A 12,929-nucleotide genomic window follows, 5' to 3' on the forward strand; every position below is an offset into this window, starting at 1 on the left:
TCTTTTCCAAACAAACTGAGCAATCACATTCCCTAAATCTAGCTGCTCTAATGATTACTTCCTATGTGTCTTTCTCGCTCAACTGTGGAGGAGGGCTTTGTGGCAGTGTAGGTGGTCAAATTAATTCCCACCAGACATAATCCTACAAGGCTAAAATACCGCCAGTCAGAAGCAGCACACATGTCTTGAAGGTTGGAAGCAGAGGATGACCTCCAGAAAGGCCAGGTCACGTCGAAAAGAGGATCAAGACAGACTAGCTACTCTTAAAACCTGCACCAATACTTCAGACAGGGAAACACATACTAATAATGTAGTGTTTTAAAAAAAACATCCACTTAGAGAAAGCATTTCACCACAAGTTATCACCAAATCTTAGAAACAAAACATCAACATGCATTTAAAAACAGAATTTTTTTAACATGCCCCAAGGATGGTACATACGAGTATCGATGCGAGTCGCTCGCTCCTTCTGAAGCCTCTAAAACGTCTTTCAGGTTCGACCAGCGTTGATAGCAGTATGTTCAACATAATCATGGTGTGTCAACTAACAATAACAAATATCCAAACTTAAGCTTATCGCTTTAAAAAAGGGCGATAATCAGAAGCTTTTCCTCTGCTACGTGCTGCTCACACGCATCCACACCTGTGACGGTACCTCAGATGTTGTGGGCAGAGAGGAGAAAGACGTTAGTGACACTCCAATGTGATCAAAGCTTTGTCCTCTTCGCTTGCATCCCGCTGTCTCTCTCTAACACACACACTTACACACACCAACACATATAGAGACACAGCTCTTTCGGGCAGTTGGCAGCTTCAAAGCTCAGGTGCGCTCGCCTCATGGAAGAGCAGGCACATGGAACACAAAGGCGAACATGCAGGCCTACATTTGGTTCGAGTGTATCACAAGGTTCACTCAACCCAGCTTTTCCTGCAGCGTAAAAGCCTAATGTAGAGTGAAACAGTATAATGTGAACATTTAGAAAACATAAAGCCGTCGTTGATACTCATGGAGGCTGAATGATATGTATGATGATGAATGAAAGAGGTTTTATCAACCTTTTTTTCTGCATTGATGAATGGTCTTAAGCAGATGTTGTTTCCTTATTTTCATCTGTCCTGAGTTAGGGGTGTGTGATCCCTCCTGCCCCCTGTTGACTTAGGGCCGCCCTGCAGGTCCAGCAGAGCCTCTTTGTTTCTACATGCTAATAAAAACCTTCTGGAGACATGAAGCTCTCAATAAATCCTAGCCAGATTATCGAGACCGGCGTTCATCTGGAGGTATTATATTTTTGTAGCAAAAATAACCAGTTTAAAAGTTAAAGGCTGCCATTATTGTTTTTTCGTTAATGTCAAATAAGTCTTTGGAGAATGATGGGAGTTCGATGGGAAAGAAGAAGAAACTAGGCCTGATTCATTTCTGGTTTTGTTCTTTTCTTGCAATTTTTACAATAACCACAATATTGCATTTTTTTATAGCTAAAATATTCCTTTTTATCGAGATTTCATTTTGAGAAACTTTCACTCACAGTAAAGTAATCCATTCAGTAAAAGCTGTGAAGGGAAGGATTGTGGTTTAACCTGCTAATACTCAAATACAAATGTCACATCTCTGCTTTAGAGGCCAACTGTTTGTGACCAGATTAGTATCATATGGCAGGATTAGCTGTCAAGCATCTCTCAAATTCACCCCTACCTTCCAGGTCAATATTGTTAAGGCTTTGTGTGGCTTTAAACAGTAAACACAAATCTGGTTTCAGGAGGTAATAAACCCCAGACATGGCTCAAGGTTCAAGGTTCAATGTATCAGTCCATAAAATCAGGGAAATAGATTCCTTCTGTAATATGCAGATTATAAGGAAACAAATACCTGAATAAATTGAATAAAACCATATGTTAAAATGAACATGGACCTATATTCCACAATAAATGTTAAATAGAAGCTAAAAACATTACAACAATACAATAATTAAGCAACTGTTCCAAGCTTTACATCTCACCATATCAGCTTTAATATCAACTGTACACACACACCGCTGCAGAAAGGGTTTCCACAAGACGTATATAGTGTACACATTATATCCTTGTAATAATCACTCAGGTTTCCATCCTACGAGAGAGCCTCTAAATCTGATCTTCCAATAAACCTGTCGACTGTTTCTAATTATGCAGTCATTCTTTTCAATATTCAATCACACAAATCATCAATCAAACCCTCCTACATCGTATAGTAAGCACAGCATTTTCTAACAGCCGCTAAGAAATGCTTTTAATATAAGAGAAATTGAGTTACACGCAGTTCCTGGATAAAGAATAAAGCGTGCCGAGAACTAAATGTACAATGGTCTTTAGTAACTAACAGTGGAGCAGGCTACTTTTAAACTTCAGAGAACGTTTACTCCAAGAGGCAGCCATGTAATCAACCAACCAAACAAATCTCTCATTTTCCTTTTTTTCTGCCTCTTGCTTGCGTATTCTCTCCCAGCAGACAAGGGTTGCTGAGCCTTTTATAGCCAGAGAATAGAGACTGCAGTGAACCTAGTTGACTCCACTCTGCTTCTCAGCGGTATCTCAAGTAGCTGAACAAGGAATGGCTCCAAAGCAGCTCTACTTCAAATTCCAACACTTTCCTACGTCTGTGATTATTTCTCATTAAAGAAACAACGGTCATGATTTCGCTCCATTTAAACCAATTGTGTGTGTTGTGTGAGGCTCGCCACATATTAACAGTCAACATGCTGGGTTAATGGTGAGGAAAAACTAGCCATTACATCATGCTTTCCATCCACGTGACGACCCCATTGTTTGCCTCAGAATGAGGCTGTAAATTAAAAATATTGCAAATCCCAAGGCACAATCCACAAGGCGCTTAGCTCAATCGAGTGTGTGCACGTGAGTGTTTTGCCAGTAAATGCTTCATGAAAAACAATTCTAGCTTTTCCTTTCATTGTTGTAATAGAAAAGCAAACAAAACAAATGAAACTTCAAGCAACATTTTGTTACCGCCTTGTATTTAAAAAGATAAATGTGCTCGGTAAATGTGCTTGGCCAGTACAGACTGTTCTCTCCAAACGTCACAGTTGTTCTTTTCTAATGATAATGGTCAGACTGATAACCAAAAAAACAAATGAAAACAATTCTTATAATTTCAATATTCTTGCAAATGTAAATAGCATGAAATATAGAAATCAGGGATTTTGGGGCTGAAGGAAAAGAGGGAGGAACACTGTTGATCTTGCAGGGATGTGTTGAATACCTTGCGCCAAGGCTGCACCAGTATGTGATTTCTTATCATCCAATTTCACCACAGTGCTATTGAGTGACAGCTGGGTGGGCAAATATGCCATGGGATTTTTAAAACTGCTGAGTTGCCTTAGTTCAGCAATGTGGGAAAAAAGGGAGAATAAAGAAATAAATGATCAATATGTTTCTATCATGTGGTTTTAGCGCCGGTTTTGACACGGATATAATGATGGTAAATGTGTAATCTATGGGTTTTCTCTGTGTACTTTAAAACTGAAACTTTATAATCAGAAAGTGTGACCTTAATTCAAATCACTGAATAAAAGCAGCAGTTAAAGTGCCTGGCAGCACTTGCTCTATTATAGTCTATAGGCTATAGCACACATTAGGCTATAATAATAGAGCAGAAACATAATCTATACATGTACACTGATGAAACCATAACGGTTATCTGCTAAATCACCATGAAGCACAAACTCGCTGTGTAATCCACAGTTGTGAACAAGAATATAAATAAAGTGCAGCCATAGAAAAGGACAGACAGATGTTTTTTTGTTGTTTCAGCTCAACTCCAGCATATAGGATTAGAAAAAGAACAATAGGGGAGTTTCCAATGGCCATTTCTACTGATCATAATTCCATTGTTGAGGTATACTAAAATAGATTCATATTGTGCAATTTTCCAAAATTACATTAGTTTCTCATACAGCATCTCTGTATAGTATATTTATTCACTCTCTGTCCTAAACGGCTTGTTGGAGCTCCTGCCCCCCCCTCCCTATGAGCCCAGTGGCCGTCTGCAAGACAGCGAGACACAGCGAAACCCAGCCCGAAACACACACACACTCACAGCCTCGCCGCGTCCCGCCGTCTCAGGGAGGAGAAATCGGCGGAGCTGCAGCTGAGAAAAGATTGAGTGCGTGTGTGTGTAACGTAACGGCTCCGTGGACGTAACGTAACGGCTCCACGGATTGGTCCATTTGGACCAATGGGTCCATTTGGGTATGGTCACGTCACTGTACCCAGGACGAAAAAGAGAAATCTCCAACGAGGCGTTCTGGGGCAGAATAGACAGGTCTTTTCTGTGTTAGAGTTTTACTCCCTACAGGGTGTACTTTGAGGGTTTTTGACTCTGCAGACCGTTTACATGCAGAAAAACCTTCATAACACAGAAGGGGACGGGTAATAACCGGAAAAGCATGACATGGGACCTTTAAAATCAGACAAAAAGGATCAAATCGAGCACACCTTGGCAACGTCCATTCATTTTAGGGGATAGGAAACTAAATACAAATTAACTCAAATAAAAGCCACCATATTTATAATGATAAGGTTGAAAACTATTTGCAATCAACTGTTGGCTGGGATGTTAAGCCAACAGTTGGACATTTGGTGACTGCTCTTCTCTACCAGGCCTCTACTGGAGCCATGTCCATTTCTAGTGGGTTTTAGAAACAGATCATTCTTTTGCCTAAAATTAGGAAACACAATATGTGTGAAAGAAATGTGAGCCAGAAGACCTACAGCATACACTGTTCAGTCTATGTGATTATGAACACTCTGGAAGCTTAAACGTATGTGTTATTTTAAAGCTGGTTTGTTGCAGAAACAGGAAAAAATGGCATATACTAATACTTTCTAACTGATCTGTGTGCTTAAAAGTGAGATTAGACCAGGGAAGGGACTACTGACACACTTGTTCTCTAATATGCATCCATTTAGTATGTGTGCAAGTGCTAATATGTCTGAGTCGGGGCCAACAAGTGTGAATGCCCTGGCATGGTGTGAATCTTCAGCTTAATAAATAGGCAATACACACAAGGGCTCCAAAGCTGCCCCACTTAAATTGAGAGACAGAGTTATGTCTCGCTATCCAACAGCTGCAGCTCCAGTTAGTGTCGACAGCAAGCAGCAGGCTCTAAAATGCCATTTGACACATAATGTAAGTGGCATGTAATTGATTTTCAAGGAAGAGTAAAGATTTACAAGTCTAATACAGACAACAACTGCAGATTTCAGGCCACCATGCTCCGTGAACACAATTAACTTGTGTCCAAGTGAAGATTTATGTTGCAGCTGTCCGGCAGCGCAGCAACGTATCTCAACATAAAACTCAAACGGACTCCAGTTTCAAGCAGGTTTCAAATAAACTGACCTTATCAGATTAGCTCTTAAAAGGTTATTGGCTAAACAACAAGTGAACAGTTCTTGTTCTTTATATTTAGTTAATTAAAGAGTCACTTCACACACTTCAGAGGAAGGATTTACTGCCACGGCCAATAGAACGTTACAAGCCTGTTTCACCTCTGACCATAACAAGAGTCACTTGCAGCGTTTGCACCTGCAACCACACCCACACCCAACAGTGGTGTCATGGTGTACACTTCTACATTAATGTGGCAAGGAGAGACGGTAAACCACTGGAGGTCAGCAAAAACAAGCTCTTTAAATAGTAAGAACCTATATTTTGGACACAATATATCTATTTTATCTCACTCATCCATCTCTCACTTGATAATGAGGACATCCAAGTATCTCAAACTGTGCCCTTTACATATCAAAGCTACAGTTCATTCAAAAAGCAACACAGAGTTTTGAGTGCATTCTGTCCTGATAGTGTCGCTTGTAATCACAAGAGAAGATACAGGACACACGATAGCAAAATATTTCATTATAAATGTTTTACTTTGTTTGTAGTGAACTGAGGAATTCTAGTAATTATTACAATCAAGATGAAGAGTTGACTTTTTATAGATCCAACATTTGATGCAAGGTTTGAAACATAACTCTTCATCTCAGACCTCAATGAAACACCTTTATAGTATTAAACAGATTCTGAACATTTTAAAGACTGTCATGTTTAGGGGCTGGGCTAAAAACCAAAATGTAAAATAAGTATAGCAACAAAAAAGAGAGGTGAACAGAATACTTGCTCTTCAGCAGCGTGATGTGAAAATTATGCAGAAAGGTGAAGCAGAGAGTAAAAAAACAGCAAGAACATCCCAAAATATCAGAGCAGAGGCAAAGTGAAGAGAGCAGAGCAGACAAGTTGAGGTGTAAGGCATTACAGGAGGAGGAAAGGAGAAGAGGGAGAAGAGTCATTTTAAACGTAGGAGTTGATAAGAAGACAGAAAGGGAAGTCACTTCAAATAAAAGGAGAGAAAGTTGAATATAAAAAGGAAAAAATATGAGAGGTCAGCAAAGAGGGAAGAGTATAAAGAAAACAAGGCCGAATGATCTAAACAGTGCTTTATCACACATTTGTTTCGAGTCCAAGTGAACTTGGCTTAAGCCTGAATAAAGGAAGTGCATCTCTGCCCCCACCCCCCCCTCAGTGACTCTTCCCATGGCACTGCCTGATACTGCCACATTCCTACAGTATGAGCTGCTCTCACTGGCCAGAGGAGTAACAACTGCAACAGCTTTCAGACAAACAGGCACAGGCAAGGCAGGTGGCACAGTTCAGGCTGAGGAGTCAGATAAAAGCAGCTGTATTTCTACATGAATGTTTAAATAACTCAAAAAGGAAAAGCAGTGATTAGTTTCTGACTGTTATTGGCTTAATAGGGTCAGTCAAACACTCCTCGTTCTCTCTCTATATTCAATGGAGTTTAGAATATGATACACTAGAGAAAATAGGAGCTTTTTTGTGTGTGTATTGAGTCACCTTATCAAACCACATCATTGTGAGTTTCAGTAGATGGACAAAGCATGTGCCACTTGACTTTAATTCAAAATACAAGATACGTACATGTGTTTGATTAGAGATCCGATGTATATGATCTAGATAAGGTGATCTTTCTCGATCTCACGATTCGCTCATTTGGATTCAATACCATTCCAGCTTCAAATCCAACTATTTTTATAATCCAACAAGTTAAATCAACTGATTGCAATACTGTCAACACAAAGGGGCTACAGAACAAGGTAACTTTTTGCTAAACAATTTTAGTTAAAACTTTTAAGTATCAGTGACTTTGATGCCTGTAACATAAGTAACATTGGTAGACTGCAAGCAAGATGCCTTTTACTTTTTAAGAAACTCTTCAATTTCCTAAACAAAATGAAAGCAAGAATAACACTTAAACTGGTATCGTTAGTAATTTGTTAAAAAATCAAGTTAACATTTATTAAATTTATTTTTTAGAAGTTAAATCCATCAAGAATCTTAAAATGTAAAAACTGGATTTTTTTCCCCCCAAGCTTCACTGCCTGAATGAACACTTCTGAAATGAATCAGGCCCCTTCACTGAAACGTAACCCCCCCCATCCTGAGTGTATGACATCACACGCTCCTCCCATGCAAAACACAGCTCTACAAGAGGAGCCGATGTTGTGTTTTTTTGGAAGAACTGAGGAAGGAGAAGCATTGGAGGATGGGAACCAGAGCCAGCCAGAGAGGAGGATGGAGACACGGCAGCCACGGGGGCCGCTTCAAGCCTGGTGGTGATGAGATGTGATGGGACCCGACCCTGCAGAAGCCCCAGCCTGTGTGTTAGCTGACTAATCCTCTAGCCGTCCAGTGCCAGGATCCAGACTCATCAGCTTTGGTGTTCTCTTGTCAGACTCATTTTTATAACGTCCCAGTGGTCAATTCTAACCACTAAAGCCCAACACAACGGCCCCTAATGCCAAGTGATTACGGAGTGCTGTTTTAGCACATTTGTCGCCTGAAAAGAAAGAAAGAGCCACAAGGCCATGCGGGCTGACTCCCTGCTCAAAGGACCAGCCTGATGAACTCAGCAGAAAGGCAGCGGCCCTGAAAGCCAGTCTAAGCCACCTCTGTCAGTGTGGGCACTGTGGGGCGGGGGCCGGGCTGGGCGCTGGGCAGGGATTTACAGTGCCCCATTCTGCACCATATACAGTTCATGTGAGCTCATACGTGAGGAGACACTGAATGTGCACATCCAGAGCTTTTCTGCATGCCAGGCAGAGAGTTGCTTTGGTTGGTTTTAAAGGTGGTAGGGAAAAGGGGTGAATGAGGAAAAGCAATGGGGGCAGGAAAATCGAAAAATGATTTGGTTAAGTGTCATAAACAATGTATTCGCTTGCTGTTAACGGTTACCCAGGGTGTTGAAAAGGAAGGGTATGTTGAGCAATATATGTACACAAATATAGGGGCTGCTACTTATGCTAATTGTTGTTATTGATTCATTTGGCAACATGTTCCTCGATGAATTGTTTCTCCAGGTTATTTTCTCCTTGGATGTTGTTTTGTCTGATCAACACATTATACTGTAGGACCCAAAGAAATTCAGTTGACTTCCAAAAAAGGCAGCAGATAATTAAAATAACAAACAGAGATTGTTTTATATTTCTTTTGTCATGAATTCCACACTCTAAAGCAGCTAAACTCAATATATGAAGAAGGAATTGATAAAAGAAAATAGGTGTAAAAAGAAGCTGCTACACAGACCGTTTGTGAAATTACAATATATTGGTGGCAAAATAAATGAAGGTCAACAGGATGTCTTTGGTTACGTGAGACAAAAACTAGGATAATTTGACATCAGATTCATAATATATGTGCATAATCAGGTTAAAAAGAAAAGAACATTTTAATTGTAAAGTGTGTATGTTGTGTTTGCCTTTGCTGCACCACCAACAAGGACAGAGCTTTGTGTGGAGATGTTATCTCCCTCTGTTTGCCTACAGCTCTTGTATCACCTGGGGCCCCTCAGCTGAACCAGTGCCACTGGCCTGACCATCTGACATGTACAGCAAACAGCATATGGAGGTACCACAGCAGGGAAGACACCACCAGGGACACACAGTAAAAAAACACTTTAAAGCTGCGCTATCCCTTACTACTAATGTTTACACATTTACACACTCAGAGCAAGGAGGTGAGGTCCTGCTGTCGGGTTATTGGTGTCACACACTACTGAGCCAGGCAAACAGGAGAAAAGAATGATAACGGGTATTGTAGCACAGTAAACAACACTAAGTGCACACAGTAGCTAGCACGTTCTCGTAGGAATGTAGAGATACATTCATGCTAAATATTGTTTTTAAATGTCCAATCACTTTTAATATGTCCATTTTCATGTTTTAACTAAAGGTAATGAATGAGACACTTCAAAGAGTATTTCTGTGCAGTCACCTTTGATATCCTTATGTTTTTTACATGGCAGAATCTTCACCTATATGAAAACAAGTACATAAAATAAGTTATTCCATTTTTAAACTTAGACGTTTTTAAACAGTATAGGCCTACATATTTAAAGGCAATATGAACATACAGCTTAAACCATTCAATTGTGATATTTACTATGAAATATTATCACCTAAATAAAACATGGCTGTCTTTCCTCTGTATGCAGCATACATAACTTTTATATCTGTAATTACAGAGTGTATCAGAGGGAACATGATGCAGAGCACAGCTGTAAGGCAGTGATGAGCTCTGTTGTCATGCTGTTAGTCAGTGTGTAATGTGCCAGAGCAGCAGTCCTGCGGGAAGGTCAGACTGCATGACACACTCTGCAGGACCACAGCATTTTATAGCAGAATGTATGAATCACAGCAGTTAACCCTGGACTCAGAGAGAGACATAATATAGCTGTTGTAGTAGTAGTATGTAACTTTTAATCATTAATCTACACCTACACTTTAATGTTTTGTCATTTAGCTCAATGGTAATCCACTTAAAATGAAATGCAGATAGTATTCAGGTGACTTAAAGTTTATATGTTACATGGTAAGCCTTGTTTCAAATCTAAACCAGGAATAGAAAGTGAATGGAAATAATCCCCTTTGTATTTATACATAGGCTACACAACATTGTGCATGGACAAGATTAAATGGATTTCACACTGAAATCCCTTCATTGGAAGTTCACACGGAATCACTGGAGGCATTATACAGAAGCTCTACGGACTGAACGTTTTTCTTGCATACAATTAAATAAAAAGTCCAAAATGAACCATGAGGTGGATTTATTTTTATTTCAATTGTGTCTAGACATTTCTACCGTGTTTACTTCTCTATTCCGCGAAAATAATTGTCATCACTTTTATTGGATTCATAAAGTTAATCAGCTCTTTACTTTCTCCATATCTAATTAACTGTTATCACCAACTCTTACAACAAAGATACAACGATTGTAATATTATCCAAATCAGTTGTCAAACTAAATACTACCTCAACAACAACACAGTCAATTAAACTACAGTGTGAACTGTAGGGATACAGAGAACTGGAAGTGGCTCTTTTGTAAAACTTGTGCAGAGAAGAGAATGATCAACAAGTAAGAAATATACTTTGGTCTACTTTCACAAACCATCTCCTTTCATCTTTTAACCGAAGGCCAAACATTAAGACCAGCATGAATTAAACATACTAACATCAAACACCAATAAATGAAGCCGACAACGTAAAACCACTCTGCTTCGCGATAACCTAAAACCTGAACAAGGCATTCGTTGAGCTCTGTTCGCATCATATTTGACCAAACTGTGTCTCTTGTTAACTCACCACACATGCGTGCATATGTCTGCACACGGCCCGTCTCCAGCTACAGCTGACCCAGAGGGATGCTTTAGCCCGTGTATGTGTCCCTGGTATGCAAGTGAGTGACTGTGGGGTGTTCCTCGGCAGCTCACACTGAGAGCAGAGCCAACCTGCTGTGACATCTGTGAGGGCCGTGAGATAATCTACATGACACCGCCACTGATAGGAGTGAAGATATTGATTTAAAAAGCGTCAGATCTAAAATTAGATCCCAATGTATTCTGATTGGGCGCAGGGCACGCACCTCTGTGGCGATATACTCCTATGGGCAGGGCTGAGAGTGGTGATCAAAGCTTTGATAGAAACCCCCGACAGCTCCAGTCCTGAGTAGAGTCAACCTAACAAGGCAGGCCTGACCCCCTGTCCCCTTCCTCCCTCCATGCTTTCTTACTGTGATAACAGAGACATTCCTGAGCTCCTTCCCTGCCTTGCTGCAGGCCTCTCCCTTAATTCCAGTGGAGTGTGTGGAATGTTGGACTGCAGAGCCGAGGAGGCGAATGGACGAGAGGAAATGAACAACCTTAATAACCTTATAGGTCTGTTGTTGGTCCTGGAGCTCGAAGCACCTGGATACCCAATGCAGGATGGACCATGCACATATGCATGCACACAGGCGCACACAGACACACACACACACTCATACACACAGACAAGCAGGGAGAACATCTGCCATACAATGTGCAAATCTGGAGCAAGCCCATCCATATGTAGCGTTGTAGTTGGATTAACTATGTAAGTGAATCAGAAGGCTGGATTACAGGACATGTTGGGATCTTCTAAACATGCAGATAAGACACCATGAGATACATGTACTGCTTTGGATCTCAGCAACAAAATGTCCAAGAACTGACAAGACAGAGAAAATAGTGTTTAGGAATTGATGGCTAAAAAAATAATCATACATTTATTACACCATGAACTTTTGAATATAACATTTATACTTAAATATGTTGTATGTTTTAATTAAAAATGAGTATAAATGATATAAATGACCATACCCATCATATTATAATATAATTGTTCTTTTAAAATTGATGAGCCCCATTAGGAACATATTTTTCTTAGACATATGATCTTCTTTATCATGTACTGTTACCACAACTGTAGATGTATAGGCTGAATTTGAAGCTCTAAACATCTGTGATCTATAGCCTTAGTGGATCAAACGGAAATCAGCAGAATTTCCAGAAAGTCAGAGTCTGGTCAATTCCCCTCCACAATGAGGTGTGTGTGAGAAACAGAGACAGAGAGAGACGGAGAACTCCAAAGGAGAGGGGGGAAATAAAGCTGCTACAGCCAGGTGAGCAGAGCACATGAGCGAATAAAGTGAAAAGATAAACCAGGTCAAGATCAAAGGGAAAAAGAAAGAGATTTGGCAAACGCTTCATCTATAAAAAAAAGGAAAGAGAGGGAACATTCTGTTCTGGGCTTTACAGTCAGAGTGATGGGCTGGAAAAAAAGATGAAGGGCAAAACATATCAGAAAGAGTGATATACGGCACTGCAGTGCTATTTGGAGCATAAATCTCCACCTCTCCTCGGCGCTTCTGGAAATCAATTCTCTCCATTGGTTGCTGTTTTATTTATGGGTCACCATTAGGGATGAACCATCAGCAGCTATGATGACTGAGAGTTGCTACAGAGAGAGGGGGGGGGTGTCACCAATACATCCAGCTGCATCCCTGGAGAATCACATGAGCAACGACATTTAAGGTTTCACACTTGGATTTAAACTGAACCAGGCGGCCTGTTAATCATCGACCTCGTACAATTCTTAGATCAGAATCTCAAGTCAAGAGCAGCTTCTGACGCTTGTAAATAAAGATTTAAGGAACTCTTAGTCAGCTTACACACAAAATGTTTGTTTCTCCACAAATAATTGTGCAAAATCACCATTTTAAATATTATATCTAACAAAGATTTACTTTTATTGTAAATATAGCATAGAAGCTTTAAAACAGTTCTGGTCCACAAAATAAATCTCAGTGCAACAAGAAAAAACAAATCATTTGTCAGCTAATCTACCAAGCGGGGTCAACCTAACTCTTGATGTGTGTGTGTGTGTGTGTGTGTGTGTGTGTGTGTGTGTGTGTGTGTGTGTGTGTGTGTGTGTGTGTGTGTGTGTGTGTGTGTGTGTGTGTGGGTGTGGGTGTGTGTGTGTGTGTGTCCTATTGCAGG

This window comes from Notothenia coriiceps, unplaced genomic scaffold (genome assembly GCF_000735185.1).
Source record: "Notothenia coriiceps isolate Sejong01 unplaced genomic scaffold, NC01 NC01_scaffold00000339, whole genome shotgun sequence".
In the NCBI taxonomy this organism is placed as follows: Eukaryota; Metazoa; Chordata; class Actinopteri; order Perciformes; family Nototheniidae; genus Notothenia; species Notothenia coriiceps.